This window comes from Cricetulus griseus, chromosome 2 (assembly GCF_003668045.3).
Source record: "Cricetulus griseus strain 17A/GY chromosome 2, alternate assembly CriGri-PICRH-1.0, whole genome shotgun sequence".
Taxonomy (NCBI): Eukaryota; Metazoa; Chordata; class Mammalia; order Rodentia; family Cricetidae; genus Cricetulus; species Cricetulus griseus.
Window position 1 is genome coordinate 216,085,827 of NC_048595.1, and position 24,959 is coordinate 216,110,785.

General features: G+C 42.3%; 1 protein-coding gene and 1 pseudogene across 1 annotated transcript in view; both read right to left on the minus strand.

The window, feature by feature from the left end:
• Positions 1-24,959, minus strand: part of Rnf125 (ring finger protein 125) — a 78,168-nt gene that overhangs the window by 53,061 nt on the left and 148 nt on the right. The gene's annotated exons all lie outside the window — the stretch shown is intronic.
• LOC100750584 lies at positions 12,027-16,582 on the minus strand (annotated as a pseudogene).

Here is a 24,959-nt window from a genome sequence, read left to right on the forward strand (position 1 = left end):
CCAGAACCGAATGTTTGTTAATTGGCCTTGCTTCTCCCAGTGACTGTCTCAATTTAGGCTAAAAGTCTGTGGCTTGAAAAATGAAACAGAATCTTGCCATTATTAAAACACTTGGAACAAAGTTTAAACCTAAACTGGGACCAGTGCCTGAGTATTCATCGACTTAGCAAGTGAAAGGAGATAACACAGAGAACATTTTTCTGGGACAGTGGGGAAAGGGTCACACTAATGATCATTTTAGACAGCAGCTTTAAACAAAGTGAACATTTCTTATTTTTTTGAGACAGGGTTTCTCTGTGTAGTCCTGACTGTCCTGAAATTCATTCTGTACACCAGGCTGGCTTTGAACTCAGACAGCTACCTGCCTCTGCCTCCTCAGTGCTGGTATTAAAGGTGTGTACCACCACTTCCTGGCAAACTTTTCATTTTTTGAGGCAGGGTCTCAACTGTGTCCTGACTTGGATCTCACCATGCTGCTCACATTAGCCCTTTTATTGTCCTGAAGCTCACAGCACTTGCTTTCTCCAATTTCTTCCCTTTTCTTTGCCACCAGCTCTTATACTTCACTGTAGGAAATAATAGGTATGGGTGTGTGTGTGTGTGTGTGTGTGTAATACTGGAGAATGCACCAAGCATTCCGAACTCCTTTTACTTTTTATTTTGAGTCAGGATCTCACTAAATTGTCAAAGCTGGCCTAGAACTTAATATGTAGCCCAACTCAGGCCTTGAGCTTGCAATCCTCCTGCCTTGGTGTCTCAATTGCTGGGATTATAGGCATGTATCACCCACTCCTGGGATTATAGACATGAGCCACCATCTTCCATTTCCCCCTCTCTTTTTTTGGATAGGGTCTCATTTGCAATTTGGTGGCATTGCTGGAAAGTGTGCAAACTAGGAGGCAGGACCTAGCTGGAGGAAGTAGGTAATGAGGAGGGCCCTGGGCACTCCTCCTTGCTCTCTCTGCTTCCTGAGGTTAGCAACTGCTGTGTCACACCCTTCCCACATTGTCTTCTGCCTCATCTCAGACCTAAAACATGCAGCCAACTGATGATGAATTCATCTGAATCTCCCCAAGTTGTTTTCTCAGGCATTTTGTCATTGAGTTGAAAAGTGTTGAACAGAATAAGAATACAGCACAATCATGAGCCATGCTCTCTGCCTTTTAAATGGGACTGGGTGGCTCTCCTGTAGCTCAGGTTGGCTCTGAACTCATTATGTATCTGAGGATGACCTTGGACATCTGATCCACTTGTCTCTGTGTTCCAGGTATGGGAATTGCAGGTGGATACCATATGTGGTGTTTTCTTCTTTTTGCTCATCTCTTTCTGAGATCGTGAAGTGTACTTCTGTGCTTAATATGACTTGGAAGAAATGTCGGTGATTGCTCTCACTTCCCCCACTCTGTTGTTACCCAGGTTCATCTTTGCTGATCACTTTAGCAGGTAATACTGGCATGGCTCTCAGGTAAAAGAAACAGCAAAGGGGAAGAGAGGAGAAACTTCTGAGTCACACAGCAGTATCTGCCAAAACTGTTTTCAAAAGCAGCTCATGACCCTTTATAGTTGTGAAATCAATTAATGAGTTTTAAAAATTCAATATATAATAGGAAAGGAAGAACAGATAAGAGAACATGTGCAACACATACAGAACAAAGATCAAGGCCTTATCAAACATTTGTTTCTCTTTTACATCCATAAATATGTGTGTTTTGGTGAAATACATTCTGAACTGGGGTCATGGAGAAAGGAAGAGAAAAAGGAGGCCACTTACATTAGTTTGTGTTATTGCAGTGCAATGCTGTGGTTGGGTAACTTTATGGAGAAGAGGTTTATTTGCTCTTGTGGATGTGATCCAAGGTCCAAGGGCTGCCTCTGGTAACAGACTCTGCCTTTGTAATGGCAAAGTCCCAATGGTGGCAGACGGTGTCACATGGCAAGAAGCAGCGTGTGTGCATGTGTGTGTTCAATCTTTTATAAGCTATCAAGATTCAACCATGTTGGGTCTACTACCCTGACCTTATCTAATTGAATTAAACTTTTTTTTTTTTTTTAGACAGTATCTCTTGCACAGTTGGGGGTGGGGGTGGGGAGCAAACTTGGAACTTGAGGTAATTTTCCTGCCTCATCCTTCTGAGTGCTGAATTACAGATTGAAGCTACCATGCCCTGTCTCCTTCACTTATTAGATAGAGTTTTATGTATCCAATTCATTATGTAGCCAGTGATGATCTTGAACTTCTGATCAGCATGCTTCTGAGGGCTGGCATTACAGGTGCATGCTACCACGCCCAGTTTCTGCTGTTTTGGTACTAGACCAAGAACCTCTTGCATGGGAGGCAAGCACTGCCATAGAGCTACTCCCCCACCCCCATGCTCAGCTCCTGTAGCTTTGTTTTGTAGAGCTGGTGATCTAATCAAAGGCCCCATGTATCCCAAGCAAGTGCTGGACCACTGAGCCAGCTAACGCCTGCTCCTAAATGTGAACTTCTGTAGTCTAAACCAGATTAGAATGAAGTGCAGACTCAAATGGACCTGTGTAGAGAAGCATAGGCTACTGAGAGGGAGACAATAAAGAAGATGAGATTTACTCACTCTAATCCAGTATTTAAGAGTAAGTAGCTCAACCACAGCTTGCATTTAAAAGTTGTTTTTGTTGGGCATGGTACATGCCTTTAATCCCAGCACTCTGGAGGCAGAGGAAGGTGGAACTCTGTGAGCTTGAGTTAGATCTGGTTTATAGGAGTACCAAATTCAGCCAGGGTTACATAATAGAGAAGCCTTGTCTCAAAAAAAATATTGTTTTTAGCTTACTCTATTGCATTTGTATGTATATTTAAATTTTCTTTTGTATATGCATTTATTTATGTGGGGTGTGAGTGCATGAGTGTCACAAATGCCATGAGACACAACCACTTGCAACTCCTACTCCAGGGGACCTGATGCCCACTTTTGGCATTTTCCACTCACAGTCATTCACTTAGCTACTTTTTGCCCCAGAGGCAAAAATATCTAACACTCAGGGCTCCCAACAAGGAGAGAATGATGAAAGGTTTGTTTCATTTCTTTTATAAAGAAATGCTTCTCCTCATAGCAGAATCTTTCAGTTCCTTTAAAACACAGGTTACATCTGTTGATTTTGGTGTGACTATGTGTGTTGGGGAGTGAGCTTGCCATGTCATCTGTGTGGAGATCAGAGGGAAACATGCTCTGCTTCCACTATGTGGCCATTGGGATCTAAGCTCTGGTTGTCAGCCTTGGCAGGAAATGCCTTATCTGCTGAGTCATATAGTCTCCCCAGCCCCACATTCTGCAGTAAGTCATGTGCCAGTTGGGTATCTTTTGGCCTGTTACCCATTTGGAATGGATGACACTTAGTTTTCTCAGCAAAACCAATCAGCTAGTCCTCACATAACTGCAGAGTACCAGTAGGATGGCTGGATATGTTTCAGCCAAATACACCTCTCTAAGTTACAAAACATCCAGTTTCAGGCATATTTTATACCAACACAAAGTGAGTTACTGTAGGCAATGACTCAAAAGAAACTCAGACAATTTCTCAGAAATTGTCCCGGGCAATTTCTCACAGCAGATGATGGGAGAGGAGTCTGGAATCAGTTTACTGGATGGCCTATATCCAATTTTCTGGGATAGCACAGTAACAGGCCTGCAACCAGAGGTTTCTTCACCTCCAGGAGATCTCAGGGGCTCACTCTTCTGACAGATTTGTTCCTTTACCCGTTGTGGATTTGAAGGCAGCCTACTTTTCATGAGCCCTAGCATAAAGACCTTCTTCCTTTTCTTGTTCCCTCCAAATTGGCCATGCTAAATTAACTAATCTAGAGCCAGAATACTCAATTCTAGGGTTTCCTTGTGATGACATCTTCAGCTCCACTAGCGTTGCATTGAAAGCACTGCATCAAGAATCAAAAGAAGCTGGGCTTTGGTGGCACACGCCTTTAATCCCAGCACTCAGAGGCAGAGGCAGGCGGATCTCTGTGAGTTCGAGGCCAGCCTGGTCTCCAGAGTGAGTGCCAGGATAGGCTTCAAAGCTACACAGGGAAACCCTGTCTCGAAAAACAAACAAACAAACAAACAAACAACAACAAAAGAATCAAAAGAAGAATCAAAAGTCACCAGGCTTGGTGACTCAAGCTTGTAGACCCTGCACATGGGCAGAGGCTGGAGGATTAAGAGTTCGAGGTCATCCTTGGTTATATAGCAAGTTGGAAGCAACCTTGGCTACATGAACCACTCTTAGACAAAAACAGCAGTAACAGAAACCACAAACTGTAAAGTGGGCATGATGGTATAGTTTTATAATCCCAGTGCTTGGGAGGTTGAGGTAGCAGGATCTGGAGTTCAAGGGTGTCCTGGGCTGCATAAGGAGACCCTTCAGGAAATGACAATGACAAACTGCAAAGTCACAACATCTAGGAATGACTCCAGGTCCTGGCTGCAGTATTGTAACTGTAGAGTTAGTTTACTTTTGTTACATACGTAATGAAGAGTCATTTTGAAATTTCTCTGCCAGTATTTGAGTATTTATGTGGCATTCTGAAACTTCTTCCCGCACTTCCTTGGTTCTTCTCCTTTTCTTCCCTTTTTTATTTTATATACTTTTGTAGAGTCTCCTATGTGAGAACTTAACTGTCTTCACAGGGGAGCACAGCTATGTAGATACCTTCCACCAAAGAACAGCCTCTTCTGCAATGTACACAGCTCTGGGAGGGAGACACAGAGTGGAGAGGAAGGGATTCCTGCATAGCCAGCCAAAATCAACTGAAGTAACCCTGTGAAGTAACCCTGATGATCAACAGAGTGACACAAGTCACATGGTCCTCCATTCTGTTTTTTTTTTTTTTTTTGAGACTGACCTTGAACTTGCTAGGGAGATATTTCTCTTCTCATTCTTCTCTTCTCTCTCTCTCTCTCTCTCTCTCTCTCTCTCTCTCTCTCTGTGTGTGTGTGTGTGTGTGTGTGCACATGCAGATGCAGATGCATGGACCCATGTGCCTGTGTGTAGACCAGAGAACTCCATTAGATTTCCTTGGGGCAGAACTAAACCTGGAGTTAATCAGTAGCCAGCTGCACCCCCTATCCTTTTATCTGTGTCCTCCACAGCACTGGGGTTACAGGTGTGTGTGTGCATGATCACACTTGGCTTTTTATGTAGGTATTGGGGAATTGAACTCAGGTGGTAATGCTTATGCAGCCCCCTATCTTGCTCCTCAGAATCATGGTATCAACTGCTAGAGAGATGATAACATAGTTCCTAAACCATTTTTAACACTTTTATTTATAATCTGTGTGGATGTTTTGCTTGTATGTCTGTGTGTGACTTGTGTGCCTCATGCCCAAGGGAGTCAGAAAAAGGCACTGGATGTCTTGGAACTGGAGATACACAGGGGTATGAGCAACCATGTGGGTGCTGGAAACTGCTCTTAACTGGTGAGCCAGCTCTCCAGGCTCAGTTTTTATGTCTTATTCTTAGTGATCACCAGCTTGAATCTCATGTAGTTCAGATGGATGAATGATCTGAAACTTCTGATTCTCCTGCTTCCACTTCTCAAGTTCTGGGATTACAGTCTTTGTGTTCCACCATACCTTCAAAATGATGACTCCTTGCCCACCATTTAGACAAGGCATTCTTTCACATGTTTATTACAGAAAAGATTTCTTTTTGGAAAAGCTTCCTCTTCTCACATTTGGGGCTCAAAAGATGGCTTAGTGGTGAAGAGCACTGACTGCTCTTCCAGAAGACCCATGTTCAATTCCCAGCACCCACATGGTAGCTCACAACCAATGATAACTATAGTTCCTGGGGATCTGAGGCCCTGTTCTGGTCTTCAAGGGCACTGCATGCCTGTAGTGCACAGATGTACATAAGCATGCCTGCAAAACACTCCTCCACATAATACATAAAAAGAAACTAATCTAAACACAGACCTCCCATTTGCAGTAGAAAACAGACCATACCAGCTTCCTGTTTAGCAAAGCCTTTGCTCACTTGGACTAAGGGTGTGTTCTCCTTAAGTGCTGTTGCCATGCAGCCACAGCTGGCCAAGCCATGTAGCCATAGCTAGCCAAGGTTCACATTCTACCCAGGCTCTGAGTCCCATTAGCATATGGAAGAGTGCTTGGGCAGGAATTTCTTCCCAGGTGATAGTGTGCTTTAAAAGCAGAGTTAAGCAATAGTGGCTACCGATACTGATCAACACTCAAGGTGAGCGTAGTGTGCATGTTAGCTCTAGAGAGCAAATACACAGATGGTTTGTACCAAAGGAAATATTTAGCTTTATTTTGCAAGTTTATTTTTGTTATCCCCCTCCCTTGTAATTTTTTAAAGAGGGCAACACCCAGGCTAGCTGATGCATTTGATGCAGAGCCCAGGTCTTTGTTTGAACCTTGTTATGCTCTACACTAATTGCTCTACAGATCCCATTCATAGTTCTGATGGACATTTCTGAGAATAAACAGTACAAAATGTCCCATGACCTCAAGGACATAATTTGAAGATATGTTTTACTTGCAGAGCCATAAATGTCATCTTTCTTCTTCTTGGAAATTGACACTGAGAGTATGTTCTTAAAATAGACTGAGCTAAACGTGTCCTACAATTCTCTAGAAGAAAACATGTTATCATTTTTAGACATTCATTCTGGGATGAAAATATACAAATCATAGTCCGTGTATAATCCATCTTATGGGTAGGCAGAGCATACCACAAAGCAGTATGCATGCTCTGAATTAGGGGTAAGGAAGGAAGGTGGTTGAGGGTAACAGAGTAGAACCAATGAATGCATGGAATGGGGCAGGGGAGAGAGAAATTGGAGGGCGAAACTTTGCAGATAGAGAGAGCAGGGACTGTGGGCACCAGAATGAGCACAAAAGAGTGGCTGAGCCCATGTCCATTTTAGAGGGACTCTTAGGTAAATGAGAGGGATGCTCTCAGATTTCAATCCATTTGTGTCGGAAACCAGACAAGCCTATAGATCTGAATGATGGAAATATCTCTTTATATTTGAATGATACCTTCTACTTTTCAAAATGATTTTACCTTTTTTGCTATCTCAGTAAGAGACACTGTCTCAAAAAACAAGGTGGGTGGCTCCTTTGGAATAGCATCTGATGTTAACCTGTCTTGCATGTACACACACACACACACACACACAGAGAGAGAGAGAGAGAGAGAGAGAGAGAGACAGAGAGAGAGAGACAGAGAGAGAGAGACAGAGAGACACAGACAGAGAGAGAGAGAGACAGAGAGAGAGAGAAATTCAGAAAGTCAAGCATGGTGGTGCCTGAATATAATCCTAGCACTTGGGAGGCCAAGGCAGAGAATCACATGTTTGCGGCCAACCTGGACTGGATAGCAAAACTCTATCTCAAGAAACCCCCCAAAGGGAGGGGACTGGGAATACAACTGGGTTGGTAGTGCAGTGCTCTGTATGGCTCCAGGAATTGACCTAGCTGGGGTTGCAGGGGAATGAAGAACAGGCTATACATCTACACAGAAAAGCTGGGATGGGTGATCTGGGCTGTTGGATAGAGAAGCCACAGCACCCTGCAAGCTCAATGTGTTTACTATGTACAATTGAACAAGGAGATAGGGTTACTTCAGACAGATGAACAAGGATTCAGGGTTATTACATACAGCTGAACAAAGAGGCAGGGCTAGCTAATGTTGGTAGGAGCTCGGTAGGGGGAGCTGTCTTCAGGCTGTAAATATTCAGTGGCAGAAAGCAATTAAGCTATTGTAGATGTTTTCCGACCACACTGTCAATCTTCACACTCAGACTAGAGGAGGGCTTTGTTACGCTCATGGGTCTGAGGCACTGGGGTCCTTGACATGGCCATGCTCATGTCAAACATACACTTTCACTCAGGGTGTTACTAGCATGCAGGATGTGCTGAGTTCAGACCTCAATACTGCACAGTACCAGGCAAGGTGACACATAGCCTGAAATCCCAGCACTTGGAGGATAGCACAGGATCAAGAGTTCAAAGCATCTTTGGGCTACATAGCAACTTCAAGATTAACCTGGGTTACATAAAACCTCTCCAAAAATAAAATAATACAATTCTATTGAAATGGTAGATACCTTGGCTGAATTCTCTAGCACACCTCCCTGATTCCATCCAAATCATTTTTCAAATAGTTATGAAGGATACTATCTGAAAAATACAGTTTATGGTGGGTGGTGCAGCCCAATAGTGGAGTACTTTGTTGTATTGCAGCCTTTATTTAGTCCATAGCACCATGATAATAAATACCAGGAAACAAAAACAAAGGAAAAAAAATCATCAGGGCCAGAGAGAGATCATCCATTCCACACAAACATTAGGACCTGACTTCTGATTCCCCACTCACATAGAAAGCTGGCTGCAGCAGTATGTATCTAACTAAATTCTAGTACTGGGGAGCTGGAGATAGGAGGATCCAGGGACTTTGCTAGCCAGCTAGTCTAATTGAATCAGTAGATGTCAGTTTCAATGAGTCCCTGTCTCAAACAGTTAAATACAGAATGACAAAGGAAAACAGTGGCATCAACCTCTGGACCACATGTGCGCGCGCGCGCACGCGCGCGCGCGCACACACACACACACACACACACACACACACACACACACACACACACACGAGCACGCGCACAAAGGCTCTGGCATCTAGAAATTCTGTTAAAGACAGGAAAGATGGTAAAGAAAGAAAGGTGGCTCATTGGGAAGAACAAGGTCTAATGGCCTACACTCTGTCTTCCAAAGTGTGTTGTGACACACGAGCAAGAAATGTAGGCAGGAGTGAGTGTTCCTATGGTAGCAATACTGATCTTGTTGGCCTGGTTGATCACCACTTTGGGTCATTATCTCAGTCATGTGACCTTTGTCTGGGACTGTCTCTGTACTTAGGGAATTGTTTTTATCCTTTATCTTATGATAACCATCAATAGGGCCTGTTGTTTCTGGTATCTAAGGTAGGAAAAGAGAGGCTTGGGAGAACTCAGAGGAATAGAAGAACAGGATGAAGAAAAAAAATAGACAGTGATTATGCCACGTCACATCTCAGATGTCAAACCATATTTACATTTCTATGGTAGAACTGTGAATTCTCAATGAACCCATATGCAGAGAGTACTTTGAACAGTGGTTGTCCTTTGGTAACTATGTATCAAGTAGTAAATATTATTTCTCTCTCCCTATTTTTTGTCTTTTTGTGTCCTGGAACTTATTCTATAGACCAGGCTGGCTTTGAACTCAGAGACCTGCCTGCCTCTGTCTCCTGAGTGCTAGGACTAAAAGCTGCACTACTACACCAGGCTGTGTCATTTCTTAAAAGTGGCCCTAGGAATTCAACAGAAACTTTCTTAGTGCAACATATATTTGGAAGAAAAAGGGGAAAATCTTATTTCCATTCTTAGATATTTTGTTTCATTTTATGTGAAACAGGATCTTACTGGACAGCCCAAGTTGGCCTGGAACTCACAGTAATCCTCCTGCCTCAGTCTGAGGGCTAAGATTGCAGGTGTGAATCACCAGGTATAGCAATATCCTTAGATCTTTGTAGAAAGAGTACTTCTTGTTCTCAGATTTTTAAATAAATAGAAAAACTTGATACATATTTAGATGTGTTATCATTTTGTCTATTTACATATTATTCATTTGAGACAGGCTGCCCATGAACAGAGGATATGGAGCAGAGGATGATGACCTTGAACTCTCCTCTTTCTGTAGCCACCTCCCCAGTGGTAAAATTACAAGCCCGGACCACCACCCCTAGTTTTATTTGGTGCTGGGTATCAAACCTATATTTTACTCTCATTTTCTTTGTGTTGCTAGAGATTGAACCCAGGGCCTTGTGTACCTTAGGGTGCATTGCCTGTTCCAGTAACGTCTCTGACAATAGGATGTTTAGGCCTGGTGTGGTGAAGCACACCTTTAATTCCAGAGGCAGAGGCAGAGACAGGCAGGACTGTGATTCAAGGTCAGCCTGGCCTACACTGGAGAGTTCCAGGACATCTAGGTCTACATATAGAGATCCTGTTTCAAACAAACAAACAAACAAACAAACAAAACAAACAAATGAAATTAGACAGCTTAAGCTCTGGTTATAGACCAGTTAGTACAGGAAAAACAAGCATAAGAACACCTAGATAATTTAGACCCATATGTATTAAGGCACTTGTCTAAGCAAAGAATGAAAAGGCCTGGGATCATCAGCTTCTGCTCCAGTCCACTGATAAAGTCCAGAACATGCAAATCATAATCTTCAAGGAAAGTTAAATAAAAGCCCAGAGCCAGTTTTGGATTATAGATACTGCTATTGTCTTTCTAATCTTTGTTGTTTTTATAAACAAGGCTTTAGATGCAGGAAAGGTAAGGCAAAGTCCAAAGTGAGTGAGCTGAGTCATTTGGCTTCACATCTTTCCAACAAGATCTAGACACAGCGAAAGTCCAATGACTACAGTGGGGAAAACAAACTACAAAATTCCAACTAACTGACCCTGTTTGCCTGAACTAGCCAAACAACCGTGACCACATCACCTGCTTTTTGTTTTTATTTTGTTTGTTCTATTTTGGAAACAGAGGGATCATCAGCTAAAAGAGATAGTTCATCAGTTAAGAGAAAGTCCTGCTCTTTCAGAGGACCTGAGTTTGCTTCCCAGCACCCATGTTGGGTGACTCCCAGCCACTTGTAACTTCAGCTACAGGGAACCCAACACTTATCTGGTCTCGGAGGCCACCTGGTCTTTAAGTGGCAGATACACAAAGACACTCACACATACCCATAAATAAAAAATAAAAATATTTCTTAAAACAAAACAAAACCACAAGAAGAAGCCAGTAATCACAAGGAGGATCCGATAAAATCCGATAAAAGATAATCCTTGCTATGGAATGAGTTCAAGGTCAGCCTAAGATACACAAAAGTGTCTTAAAGGAAGAATGAAAGTTTTCTACCCAAGAGCAGTTCATGTCAATTTTAAAATAGATAATAGAAAGTAGAGTTTTGTTCTAAAACAAGAACTTCAGCTCTTGTTGTTTAGTATTGTATAGATATTATAAATTCTATATAAAATTTACATTTCAGGGCTGGAGAAATAGCTCCAGTACAGTGGTTAAGAGCACTCACTGCTCTTGCAGACTACCAGAGCTTAATTTCAGCATTCACATCTGGCAGTTCGCAACAACCTGTTAACTCTAGCTCCAGGGATTCTGATGCCCTCTTCTGTCTGCCACTGGTACTGTTCTCATGTGCACTTAACAAGGCACACACACTAGCCACACAACACACACACACACACACACACACACACACACACACACACACACACACACACCCATTAACACAATACCACATATAAACACACATACACTATACATATGCACACAACACATACACAATACAATACACAGACACACAGACCCAGACACACACGGACCCAGACCCAGACCCAGACCCAGACACACACACACACACACACACACACACACACACACACACACACACACACACACAATCTATTGCTGTGATGAAGTACCAAGACCAAAAAGCAAGTCAGGGAGGGAAGGGTTTATTCAGCTTAAGCTTCCTCATCACAGTTCATCATCAAAGGAAGTCAGGACAGGAACTCAAGCAGGACAGGAACCTGGAGCCAGGAGCTGATGCAGAGGCCATAGAGGGGAGCTGCTTATTGGCTTACTCAACACAACTTGTTCAGTTTGCTTTCTTATAGAACCCAGAACCACCAGCCCAGGGATAGCACCTCCCATATTGGGCTGCCCCCCCCCAACAATTACTGTCTCATTCAATGTTCTATTGCTGAAGAGACACCATGACCATAGCAATTCTTATAAAAGAAATTATTTAATTGGGGCTTGCTTACAGTTTCAGAGATTTAGTCCATTGTCAACACGGTGAAAAGCATGGTGGCACACAGGCAGACATGGTGCTGTAGGAGCTGAGAGTTCTATATCCAGATCTGTAGACATCAGGAAGGAAAGCTATTCTTTAGCATTTGGAATCCCAAAGGCCATCCCCAGTAATACACTTCCAACAAGGCCACACTTCCTAATCCCTGTCAACTAGTGCCACTCCTTAATGACCAAGCATTGAAATATATGAGCTCATGGGGACCATTCCCTTTCAAACCACTGCAATAATTAATAAAGAAAATGCCCTACAGGTGGATATTATAGAGGCATGTTATTAAATAAGGTTCCCTCCTCTTAGATGACTTTAGCTTGTGTCGAGTTGACATAAAACTATCCAGTACACACACACCATACGCACCACATATATTCCATACCAAATCATAATACACATGCCACCCATATCCCCTCCACCACACAGATACACACACCACACATATCCACTCCACCACATAGCTACAAATACAACATCACACATACCCCACACACAATCATACCACACAAACAAATGTAAATCAAATCTAACACATAAAATAATTTTTACAAGGTCAAATATTCAAAGTTAAAAATCTACCATACTGCATTATTGCAAAATTTCACTGGTACAAAGCACTTTGCAGCTGGTGAGAAGGCAATAAATAGCTGTTTTTTAAACTCATTACTATAATTTACAGTTACAGCACTTTGCAAACCCAGAATTTCAAACTGCATTGCCTTTTTCTAAATTGCCAGCAGTACTCAAGGTTCCTGAAGCTAAGGGGGCTGTTTTAGTGAGGAGGAGAAGAGGTAGTGATGTCAAGGGATTTCCATTTCTCTTTCTATGCCCATATACTTCAGGGCATCAGCCTGGCTGTGTGTGTAATCCCAAAACAGCCCTTCAGCAGCCTGGATGGCTCTTAGCAAATATGCATATCCTATGACCAGCATTAACTATCGTAACTTTTCCATAGAAGTTTGGATTTACTGAATGGTTAGCAAAATGAATTTTGTTGTCCTTGTGGGTTATGTAATTGTTCAAAATGAACAGGAAGCTGTGCATTTATTTGTCATATACCTTCCCTCTTCTGTCTGCTTCATCCTGAAAAATAATCTCTCCACAGTATGCTGAGATGGATTAATTTTTTTCCTGTACAGGATCTATGATAAAGATCCCCCAGCCTACCACATTAGATGGTGACAGCAATAAGTGCTTTGTAGAGCCCCACTCAATACTCAGTCCTTGCAGGACATGCTTTTGTTGTCTCAATGGTCAGCAGCTCTACATGTGAGACAGAGGTCAGGGTCACACTCTTAGATAGCCAGGTGGCATGACCATTGCTTGGGGTTATACTGATCATTGCACCAGCGTCCTAGAAGGCCGTTTTGATCCTTTTCCAGTTGTAGCTTCCTGCAGTGTTCTTTTGTTCTTCCTCGGAGGAGTGTCCACATCCTCAGTGGGGACACATGCTGACACTGGAGTGTCTGTATCCTCAGTAGGGACACATGTTGATTCTAGACCCTTTGACTCTGAACACACACACTTGTTTACATGTTTTGGTCTCAATTAGCCTACCAATGGCACAAACGTTATCCTAGTAAGTACTGATGAGTACTCTAAACATTGAGGCTCCAGTACCACTCCATACCACATTCTCAGGATCTTCAATATTTGGCTTCATCTTTGTTGGTGTTTGACACTTGCTTCAGAGGAGCACAAAGTCTCATTTTTTTCTCTTTTTCTTTATCATTGTTCTCTCCCCAGTCAGTCCCTAATTCTCTGCCACTGTCTGTATCCTTTGACTTCAGCACACTCATGGTGTGAGTGTGGGGTGTGCTGTCACTGTTATTAGGAAGTCTTCCTCTTCTGTGATCCCTGGGCAGTGGGGTGATGTCTTAATCCACTCAGCAGTGAAGCCAGCAGCAAACTCTTTACCTCCCTCCAGTTGACCCGTCCTGCAGGTCCAGTCATTCAGGGTTCCGAAGGGGGGCTGCCTGAAAGAGTCATGGGCGAGAGAAAGGAGACCAAGCAGCGAAAGAAAGGACAAGAGTCTGTCTGTGCAATGTCAAGGTCTCGATTTATTGGGGCTTAGAGTGGGCTTAAATAGCCCTGCAACAATAGAATTGGGGGGAATAATAGAAGGAACATCAGGTATTTGCTGGGACTGGAACATTCTTCTTATCAGCCGGAACATCTAGTGGTCTTCCTTGGAACAGCGAACAGAAAAGCCCCAGACCCTTTCTCGGAACAGAAGCAGCTAGCAGTTCCGCTTGGCCAAACCGTATCTAATTACAGGTTACAGGAGGCTCACAGAGCTGGCTTTAAGCCGCAAACTTAAAGGTCATTAAAAGGCTTACAAAGGTGGGCTTTAAGCCGAATAGTTTTGGGTTCACCACCCCTTACATCCACTGGTAACACTGGTCCACAAGGCTTGTTTTGGTGTTCTGTTCTTATGTGTTGGTGTTGTATGGAGGGGGTTAGGAAGTAGTCATGCTTAAAACATCACCTATAGAAAAGTGTATGAAATGAATGTAAGCTTTGCTCCCTCTGAACAGAGTTAGCATTTGGTCCGTCTATGATTGAGGTGCATTTAGGAGGCAGAGCAACTATCTATCTATGTATCTATGTATCTATGTATCTATGTATGTATCTATGTATGTATGTATGTATGTATGTATCTATCTATCTATCTATCTATCTATCTATCTATCTATCTATCTATCTATCTATCTCTTCTGCTGTACTCTTATCTGGAAACATTAAGGAAATAGCTTCAAAACTTTTATCAGCAGGAAACTTGATCATCTTGACCATCCTCCAGATCTCTCTGTTTTCCTTCTCTTTCTATAGGATCATCTCCATCATCATCATCATCATTATCATCATATTAATCAAGAACATTTACCAACTCCACAAAAAATTCATCATTTATAAATCCACATTCTCTGTCTCTATGCACTTTTCCATCACAATTTTTACTAGTTCTTCAGTGAAAGTGCCATCCTGATCTAGAACTTCATCCCCATACAAGGAATATTATATAAATCAGTTTCATCTTCCACTGCCAGGGAGATTAAAAATACATTATGTGCCCTGATGCAACTGCATTCAGGGTGTTTAACAGGTTGACTTGTGCTGGAAAATCCAAGTTACTGGGCATTGAACAAGAAGTCATAATGTATGCAAGGCTGTATCCTTCGATGCTTCCATTCTTGATTTAAGGAAGCAAATAGTTTTTACTTTATTAGCTCTTCTGAACCTTTTGATCTGTCTCAGTCTCATGTAGTCTGGTTTTATATGCTTCTGCAAGAAAACTGGTTCCTTCCCAGATTTCTTCCCAGTCTGGCCCATAATTATTCTTCGTCCCACACACCAGTCTGCATGGCCTCTACCACCAGGACTCCACTGCCTTCGATGTCCCACCAGGTGTAGGATGTACAACCCAACCTAATGTCAAACACAGTGGCCTGCATAAAATAATTCTTAAAAATAATTTACATATTGCTAAACCAACCAATTGTTATAAAAGAAAGGGAGAAATCAGACTCCCAATAAACATGCCCAGTTAACAGTGTAGACATTTTCAGACTGACTGGCAAGAGTGACTGTTGAGGCTGGGCTTTGCTCACCTCTATAATGCTAGCACCTCCATGGGATCAGGCACAAACATGGTGCATATATATACACATACAGCAAAACACTCATAGGCATATAATTAAATAATTAACTTTTAAAAATGAAAAAGAAAATTCTCCAGTAGTTTTTTTATGAGTGTGAATAGGGAATATAGGACTTAATTTCTTGTAACTTTAACATTAACCAGAACTTTTTTTAAAGCTAAGGTCTCAAGTAGGCAAGTCTGGCCTCAAACTCTTTGTAGCTTGTGGCAATGAAGTATTCTGAGAATGTCTTTTATTCTAAGAGACTGGAACTTTTGCTAGATCTCAACAGCCAGAGTTAATAATACACCTTGAAGTCACTTAGGACTTAAGACTACTAGCCACCTGTGTACTCAAGCTGTTTGTTTAACCTGCTGTTAAGAGAACAACAAAACAAGCAACATTACTTGCCTTAGATTTCCCATGTAATCAATCTTTATAACCTTGTCTAATTACAGCTAATGCATAACTATAATATTAAGTTATGTACTCTCTCATACCTGACCCATATAATGCATGTATGTCATTTGCTGAAAGCAGTAGATACAGAAGTTGAAAGCGACTTTGTAAAATCTAACTAACGGTAGAAAGTATCCATTTATGGATACTGGTGGATCCTCAGTGATGTCTGTTGTCTGGTCAGTTGCAAACACCAACTTGATTCCTTGGATAACTCTGCTATTAAAGATTTCTGTATGTACCCCATTCCTTTCCCATGTGATACTTTCTATGCTGTTCAACAAAGACAGAGAAAACTCCTTGTTAGGGACAGACACACACAGACAGAACAGACACACAGGGACACACACAGATGCAGGCACAGATTCAGACTCATGTAACAACATATAGTAGAGAGAAGACACAGGGAGCGAGAAGTAGAGAATTCAAATCTGGACTCACTCTTGGTTAAAGACTTCCAGGGGAAGTGCTGTCATTTCTTTACTTAATTCAACACTGGTTCATTATTGGTAACTCAGGGTTAATCACTAATCCTTGAAGTAGCTGAAGATGAACTTGAACTTTTGATACATCCCTTAAGCTTTAGAATTACAGATATGTGCCACCACAATTAGCTAAAAATTCTTTTTTTGTTTTTAATTAATTAATTAGAGACAAGATTTCACCAAGTAACTCTAGCTGGCCTAGAACTCCATATGTCCACCAGGCTGGCCTTGAGCTCACAGAGACACCACCTTCCTATGCTTTCTAGGTGCTAGGAATAAAGAAGTATACCACTGGGCCAGGCTGGATAGTATTTCAAAGTATTTGAAGATCTGAAAGTGAATTTCCGTTTTTTTTTTCCCTACCCAAACCTGTAAGTAATTATCCATTGTACTGATCTCTCAGCTTTTGTTTCCTCCTCTTTTTTTTTTTTTTTTTTTTTTTTTTTGTCTTTATTTTGCCTGTCAGCACAGGAGAAGGATTTTCGAAGGAACATTAGAGAAGTAGGCTTGAGTCTTGATGAGAAAGCCTGGTTCAGAACCATGGAGAGCATCCCAAACCCATACAAATGTTTTTGCATGTTTTGCAAAGGCCACAGCTGTTTTTGTTCTAAGGGTTTTTAAATGTGTGTGTGTGTGTGTGTGTGTGTGTGTGTGTGTGTGTGTGTGTGTGTGTGTGTGTGTGTGTGTGTGTGTGTGTTCCAGCATACACACAGGCACATGTGCCACAACTGTTCCTGTCCTCATGCAGACCTTTTGAGGGGGCTGGATTTCCTGGAGTTGGAATTATAGGTGGTCGTGAGCTACCAAATTTGGGTGCTGTGAATGGAACTGTAGACCCCTTGCAAGAGGAACAAACATTCTTAACCAGTGAATCAGCCCTGGTCTTGTTCTGAATAAGGGTTTGGAACAGTGCCTGATGTATGCAAAGTTTCTGGAAATAACTGTCTGTCTGTGCCTCACTGCCTGGCTTTTGGTTGAATGGAAATGCCTTTCCTTATTTAGCCATCTCACTAGTCTAAATAATTTAAAGAAGTCTCTGTCTCTGTCTCTGTCTCTGTCTCTGTCTCTGTCTCTCTGTGTGTGTGTGTGTGTGTGTGTGTGTGTGTGTGTGTGTGTGTGTGTGTGAGCTAACCATATGTGTGCAGATGCCTTTGTGTCAGAACACAGTCCAAGAATGGAGTTGTGTGAGAATTCTGAGTGTTTGTGAGAAAACTCTAAGAAAACAAGGCAAGAGTCTTGTCCGATACCTTAGTCTGCCTCATATATTGGCTGCACTATCCCAAGTCCCACTGCCTCTAGAGCATTAAACCCTAGCATAGGTCAGAAGAGGGCTTTGCACCTCTTAAAGCTCTGTCTGACCCAGGCTCTGGGAACGAAATTCTGGGTCTTCCGGAAGAGTAGTAAGCACTCTTAAGTTAGCTGCTGAGCTGTATCTCAAGCTACTCTGTAAAATGTTAACACTTGGGAAGTGGGGGCAGGAAGATCAGGACTTCAAGGACATCCTAGGCCACGCTAAGATCTGTCTAAAATAAAACAAAACATGTGGGTCAAAGTTGAGGTCAGCACAGTGGTAGAGGGCGTGGTCTAGTAATAATAAAGCTGTCTGATCTCTAGAACTGCTAAAGAATATGAATGAACATGTAGAATGCAGGGCTATTACATGTGAGCATATTATGTATGTGTATATTGTGTGTGTATCTGAATATGTTGGGTACTGGATTGAGCCTGGAGCCTAGTACATGCCATTACAGACACACCATTGAACTACACATGCTTGCCCTGACATACTGACAAATCTCTCTCTCTCTCTCTCTCTCTCTCTCTCTCTCTCTCTCTCATTAGGGATTAAACCCAGGGTCTTTTTTTTTTGGTTTTTCAAGACAGGGTTTCCCTGTGGCTTTGGAGGCTGTCCTGGAACTAGCTCTTGTAGACCAGGCTGGTCTTGAACTCACTGAGGTCCGCCTGCCTCTGCCTCCAGAGTGCTGGGATTAAAGGCGTGCTCCACCACCACCCGGCTAAACCCAGGGTCCTTATATCTCAGGCAAATGCTTTATCACTGAGCTACATTCACAATGTATAAATTATATATTTTAAATTTTCCTTCTATTTCAATTAGCATATCAAAAAATACTTAAGTGTAATTAAAAGTTTCCCTCTCTTATGTGTATAGGTGATTTCTCTGCATGTATGTCTGTGTACCACATGTACATTCAAGTCCTATAAATTATATATTTTAAATCTTCTTTCTATTTCAATTAGCATACCACAAAATATTTGAGTGTAATTAACAATTTCCCTCTCTTATGTGTATAGGTGGTTTCTCTGCATGTATATCTGTGAACCACACGTGTGTAGTGCCTACAGAAGGCATTGGATCCCCTGGACCTGGAGTTACAGGTGGTTGTGGGTTACTATGTGTATGCTAGGAACTGAACCTGGGTCTCTATGGGATAACTATGTATTCGAGACTAACAAATTTTTACAATTAAAAAATTACAATGTTCAACAGCACCATCTGTTGTTGGAAAAAGTGAAAGCAGTTACAGTTTTGCAATATGCTAGAATTGATCTTCACATTTAAAATGATTGGAAGTAGTAACAGTGGACTGAACAGTAGACTTAGGTTTTATAATTTAAATGAGTCAAAAAATTCTAGCCTAAATGTAAAGTATTTATGATGTGTGAGTTTAAGTGCTGGCATGTGTGTGCCACAATTCACAAGTAGAGGTCGGAGGACAATTTTGTAGCATGCTTCCTTCTACTATGTGGGTCTTGGGGATCAAACTCAGGTCATCAGTCTTGGCAACAAGCATCCTGGCCATCTCACTGGCCTCTATTCCCTAGTCTATAGTTTTTTTCTAAATATTTTTAGGGGGGTTGGAGAGATGGCTCAGTGGTTAAGAGCACTGGCTATTATTCCAGAGGACCTAGGTTCAGTTCCTAGCACCCACATACAGCTCACAACTTAACTCCACTTCCAGGGGATCTGGTACTCTCACACAGACACACATGCAGGCAAAACACCAATGCACATAAAATAAAGATAAATAAATTAAAAAAAATTTTTAGGAGCTGGAGAGATGGCTTAGAAGCTAAGAGAGCGTGCTCTTGCAGAGGATCCTAGACACTCACCCAAAATAAAAATTTAAAAAAATCTTTCAAAATATTCTTTTTTCTTTTTTGCCCTGTTTTTCCAGACAGGGTTTCTCTGTGGCTTTGGAGGCTGTCCTAGAATTAGCGCCTGTAGACCAGGCTGGTCTCGAACTCACAGAGATCTGCCTGCCTCTGCCTCCCGAGTGCTAGGATTAAAGGCATCTGCCACCACTGCCCAGCTCAAAATATTTTTAAGGTTTATTTTGAATGTTACCCCACAGAAACCAGAAGAGGGTGTTGGATCCATTGGAGTTGGAGTTATATGTGGTTATAAGCTCTTAGACATGGATGCTGGGAAACAAACTTAGCTCCTCTGTAAGAGTGACAGTGCTCTCTTCAAACAAAATTTTGTGTATAGACACTTTGTCTGCATGTATGTTTATGTCTGGCTGGTGCCAGAAGAGCGTGAAGAAGTTGAAGAGGGTGTCAGGTCCTGGAGACAGCTACTGGTTGTGAGCCACTATGTGGGTACTGGGAATCAAACCTGGGTTCCCTGGAAAAGCAATCAGTGCTCTTAACCCCTGAGCCATCTCTCTAGCCCTATAGCAGTGTTCTTAACTATTAAGTCAACTCTCTGGCCTCTAACTCCAGCTTTCTAAGCATAAAAAATAATGTGAGACTCTGAAAAGATAAATATCTCGTGAAGTGACAAACATGTTGCTATAACACTGTCTTAGTTAGGGTTATGATTGCTTCGATGAAACACCATGACCAAAAGCAACTTGGGGTTGGGGGGAAGGGTTTATTTTGCTCACAGTTCTATATAACAGTTCATCATCAAAAGCAGCGAGGGCAGGAACTCAAACAGGGCAGGATCTTGAAGGCAGGAGCTGATGCAGAGGCCATGGAGTAGTGCTGCTAATTGGCTTGCTCCCCATGGCTTGCTCAGCCTGCTTTCTTATAAAACCCAAGACCATCAGCCAAAAGATGGCACCACCCACAGTGGGCGGGACCCTCCTCCATTGATCACTAGTTAAGAAAATGCCTTACAGCTAGTTTTTGGAAGCATTTTCTCAGTTGAGGCGCCCTCCTTCCTGACAACTTTAGCATATGTCAAGTTGACATCAAAGCAGCCAGCACAAACACTATATATGAGTGCAAGCCAAAATGTCTGTAGGTGTGTTTGGAAGATATTACCTGGATTTGTGTAAGTACACTTTGTGATGTCCAATGGTGATGGACTTGCCTAATGACTCAGTTCTCAGAAGGTAACCCATCATTAAGCTTTGTTCACCAAGTGTTTACTCATTTGTGACCAACCCTGTCCTCTTGGCCTCAAGGACAGGATACAACCAAGCTATGGACACAGTTAACTATTCAAATTACATGCAATACAAGCACAGCCATTGTCCAGGGGAGGCATAGAAACAGAAGAGCAAAAGCTAGACCTGCAAACACATCCTGCATAGTGCCTTATTCCCAGCACAGTGTGGAGACTCCTAGCTATTGACTTGTACTCATTCTCTTCATTCATTGGTTCTTTTGACTTAGCAACAGGACCCTGGACCTTAACATTCCCAACCTTCTTAGGAGATTGGTGTTTTCTAAAACTTACTGGGTCCTGTGGGATGTGAAATTATTGAATGATGGTTTTATGATTTAATTTTGCTTCTAACAAAGAAAACAGATTTCTTTATTATATTGCAAAAAAAGTAGTGGGCATGGCACTGACAGAAGAACCAACAGTGTAATTTGATGTGTCCCACCTCCCTTCTTTTTTTGTAGTACCTGAGATGAAACCCATGGCCTTGTATATGCTAAGCAAGCACTCTACCACTGAGCTGCATCTATACCTCATGTCTTCACTTTAAACAGCTAGAGGCCAGGCATACCGGTAACCCCAGCAGGTGGAAACAGGAGGATCAGGAGTTCTGCCTCTACTACCTCATTACTTTGAAGACTACATTAAATTCATCCACTCTCTCTCTGTGTATGTAGGTATGTATACCTAAGAAGATGCTGGCTTTCAAGCCTGATATCCTGAGTTCTACTCCCAGGACCCACTTGGTAGAAGGAAATAAAAGTTGTTCTCTGACCTCCACTTATAGATCATTGCATGTATGTGTGTGGGTACATAAATACAAATAAATAAACTTCTGTAATGAAATTTGAAAAAAAATTAGTGTCTGGATGTAGTTTAGTTGGTAGAATTGAAGTCCTGCTTTAAATTTCCAGCACCACATAAAATGGAGAAATCCTAGCTCTGGGGAAGTGGAGGCAGGAAGATCAGAAACTCAAGATCATTCTTGACTATACAGTGAGTTGGTGGCTAGCCTGGGCCTATCTCAGAAATAAACAGCATGCCATTGGTCACAGACCATGAAGAAGCACATCCAGAGATCCCTGGGTTGGGATTGGCTTTGATGGTTTCTGTGTGGCTGCCTCTAGCTAGACAATGAATCTGTTTTCAGTAGTAAAAGGGATAATTATTGGGTAGAGGCATTCTTAAATCATAGCTATGGAAGAAGGCAATGTGTGCTTATAGAGGAGTCAATGATGAGTTTGTGGTGGGATATATGATTTTTATATTTGGCTGGTAAACATTCCCATCTCTAGTTTGATAGTCATAAATCAATCCTATCTTCCTTCCTAAAAGAGCAGAGCTATGACCAAGACTGGCCAATAATAGCTAACCTCCCTGGAACTTGATTGACTGAGGGAAAGGCATATGGTCTGAGTGAAACAAATTACAAGCATTCCCTGTGATTGATATACTGATGCTGGGAATGTGAAGTTCCATTTCTGTTTAATGTGGGCAGGCCCTACACTGGTGGGCAGGCCCTACACTGGTGAGAAAGTTACCTGAGGAATGAAGACGGAAGTGGAGATGTGAGGGGAAGACTCCTGCTGATAAAGCCTGGGGTTATGCCTGTCCTATGCTCCCTTTCCTGTGAGTTATATTTCTCCTTTACCTACACTTTGTTTAAGGTAGTATAACCTTAACTTCTTGTTTACTTTTGTTTTTTTGGAACAGGGTTTCTCTGTGTCACAGACCTAGATGTACTGGAACTCACACTGTAGATCAGGTTGGTCTCCAACTCACAGAGATCAGCCTGCCTCTGCCTGCCAAGTACTGGGATTACCAGCATTTGTCACTACCTCCAGGCTACATTTTTTGTTTTAAATCACAGGGATCAAACCCAGAACTTCAAGTGTCCTACCACTGAGCTATATCCTCAGCATGTTTTACATTATTTATTTTTACTTTTAAAGACAGGGTTTTACGTACCCTAGACCTTGTAGAAATCATCCTGCCTCAGCATCTCAAAAATTGGAATTACAGGTGTTAGCCAATATGCACTCCCATGTACATTCACGTACACACACACACACACACACACACACACACACACACACACACACACACACTTTCACAGGCTGGCCTTGCACTTGTGCTGGTGCTCTTGCTTCTGTTCCCCAACTGTTGGGATTATAGGTTTTAATTTCTACTGACTGGCTATACTTTTTGATGTTGTTGTTAAATAGAGTCTCATAGTATATAAAACCTGGAACTTGCTTTGTAGCTGAAGATGACATTGAACATTGATCTATCTAACTCCACTTTTCCAGTGCCAGGATGACAGACATGTTCCACTATGCTCAGCTTACATTTTTCCTCCAGATCAGGTCTTATTGTATATTTCAGGATGACAATCTTGTTTCAGCCTGGCTTTCTTTTGGGGGAGAGTTCAAGACAGGTTTTTCCAGCATAGTCCTGGCTGTCCCAGAACTCACTTTGTAGACCAGGCTGGTCTCGAACTCACATAGAACACTAAGACTCTGCTTCCTGAGTGCTAGGACTAAAGGCATATACCACCACCACCTGGCAGTTCCAGCCTGGAATTACTTGGTTGGAATCACTGGCATGTATCATTGTATCCAAGCTTAACTTCTGTGCTTTTTTGCAGATTTATTTTATTTATAGTACTTGTGTGTATGTCTCTGTGTGGTTATGTGCACATAAGTACAGGTGCCTTTAAAGGTCAGAAGAGGGTGTGGAGTCCCCGGAACTGGAATTACCGGCAGTTATGGGACACCTGATGTGGGTGCTGGGAATTGAACTCAGGTCCTCTGCAAAAGTGCTCTTAACCCTTGGCCACCTCTTCCCCCACTAACTCCTGTTTTGATGTTGTAAAAGTCTTGATGAAAAAGTCTGCTACTCTTGGGCATTGTGCCACACACTTTTCATCCCAGGAGGTAGGCAAATATCTTAGTATGAGACCAGAGGGAACTACATAGCCAGCTGAGGATACATAATAAGACTTTGTACTCCAAAAAGTCTGTTAAAGCTAGGTGGTGGTAGCATAAACCTTTAATCCCAGTACTTGAGAGGCAGAGAAGCCAGCTTCTTTGTGAGTTTGAGGACAGCCTGGTCTACAAAGTGAGTTCCAAGGACAACCAGAGTGGTTACACAGAAAAACCCTGTCTCGAAAAACGAAACAAAGTCTGTTAAGGTACTTACTGTAATGCCATTTCTTTTAGGGATTTCTATAGTTCAAATAATATTTTGCCAAGAGCTGACCAGGATAGGAAGAATACACTCCTTCCCCAACCCCTTTCTCTTGAGACAGGGACTCACTGTACACAGCCCCGACTAGCTTGTTACTTCTTACATAGATGTGGTGATCTCAAACTCACAGAGATCTACATGCTTCTGCTAATAGCCAGCTCTAGGGCGCAGTCTGTGGTCTGGTCAAACTCTGCTCTCCAACTGTCTGTGGCAAGCCTCTGATACTTCCCTTTTAGGCGTGGGTCATGTGATTATGGGGGCTGACAAGTCTGCAGTATGCAAGAATGACAGGCCACACAGTATATAAGTACTGGTTTCTCCATTGCCATGAAGTAAATACTATAAAATGGAAAAGGAGAGGTGGAGTTGGGCGTGGTGATGAAAGCCGGTAACCCCACTACTTGGGAGTCTTAAGTAGGAGTTCCAAGACATTCAGACAGCCAGAACTTCATGTATTAGAGACAAGTGCACTACATCCTAGCCCGCGTCTTAAAAACAAAACAAACCACTGAAGACATTTGAAGACATCCTTTCCCAGAGATCCAGAAAAATGCAGTTTTCCCCTTACAATCCATGCTAACTAAAGCACCCTCAACAGCGCATTTTCCTGTTGAGCACATATGTGGCAGGCCGCTTCTAAAAGCATGATCGTGCTCAGGGAATACAGTCCGTCTCAGGCACCTGCAGAGGGGAGCCCCTAGGCACCTGGCCATCAGCACCCCTTGTCCCTCAAGCAGTTGCCGCCCACCAAGGGAAAGACGGGACGACATGTCAGAAAGTAGCGCTAAG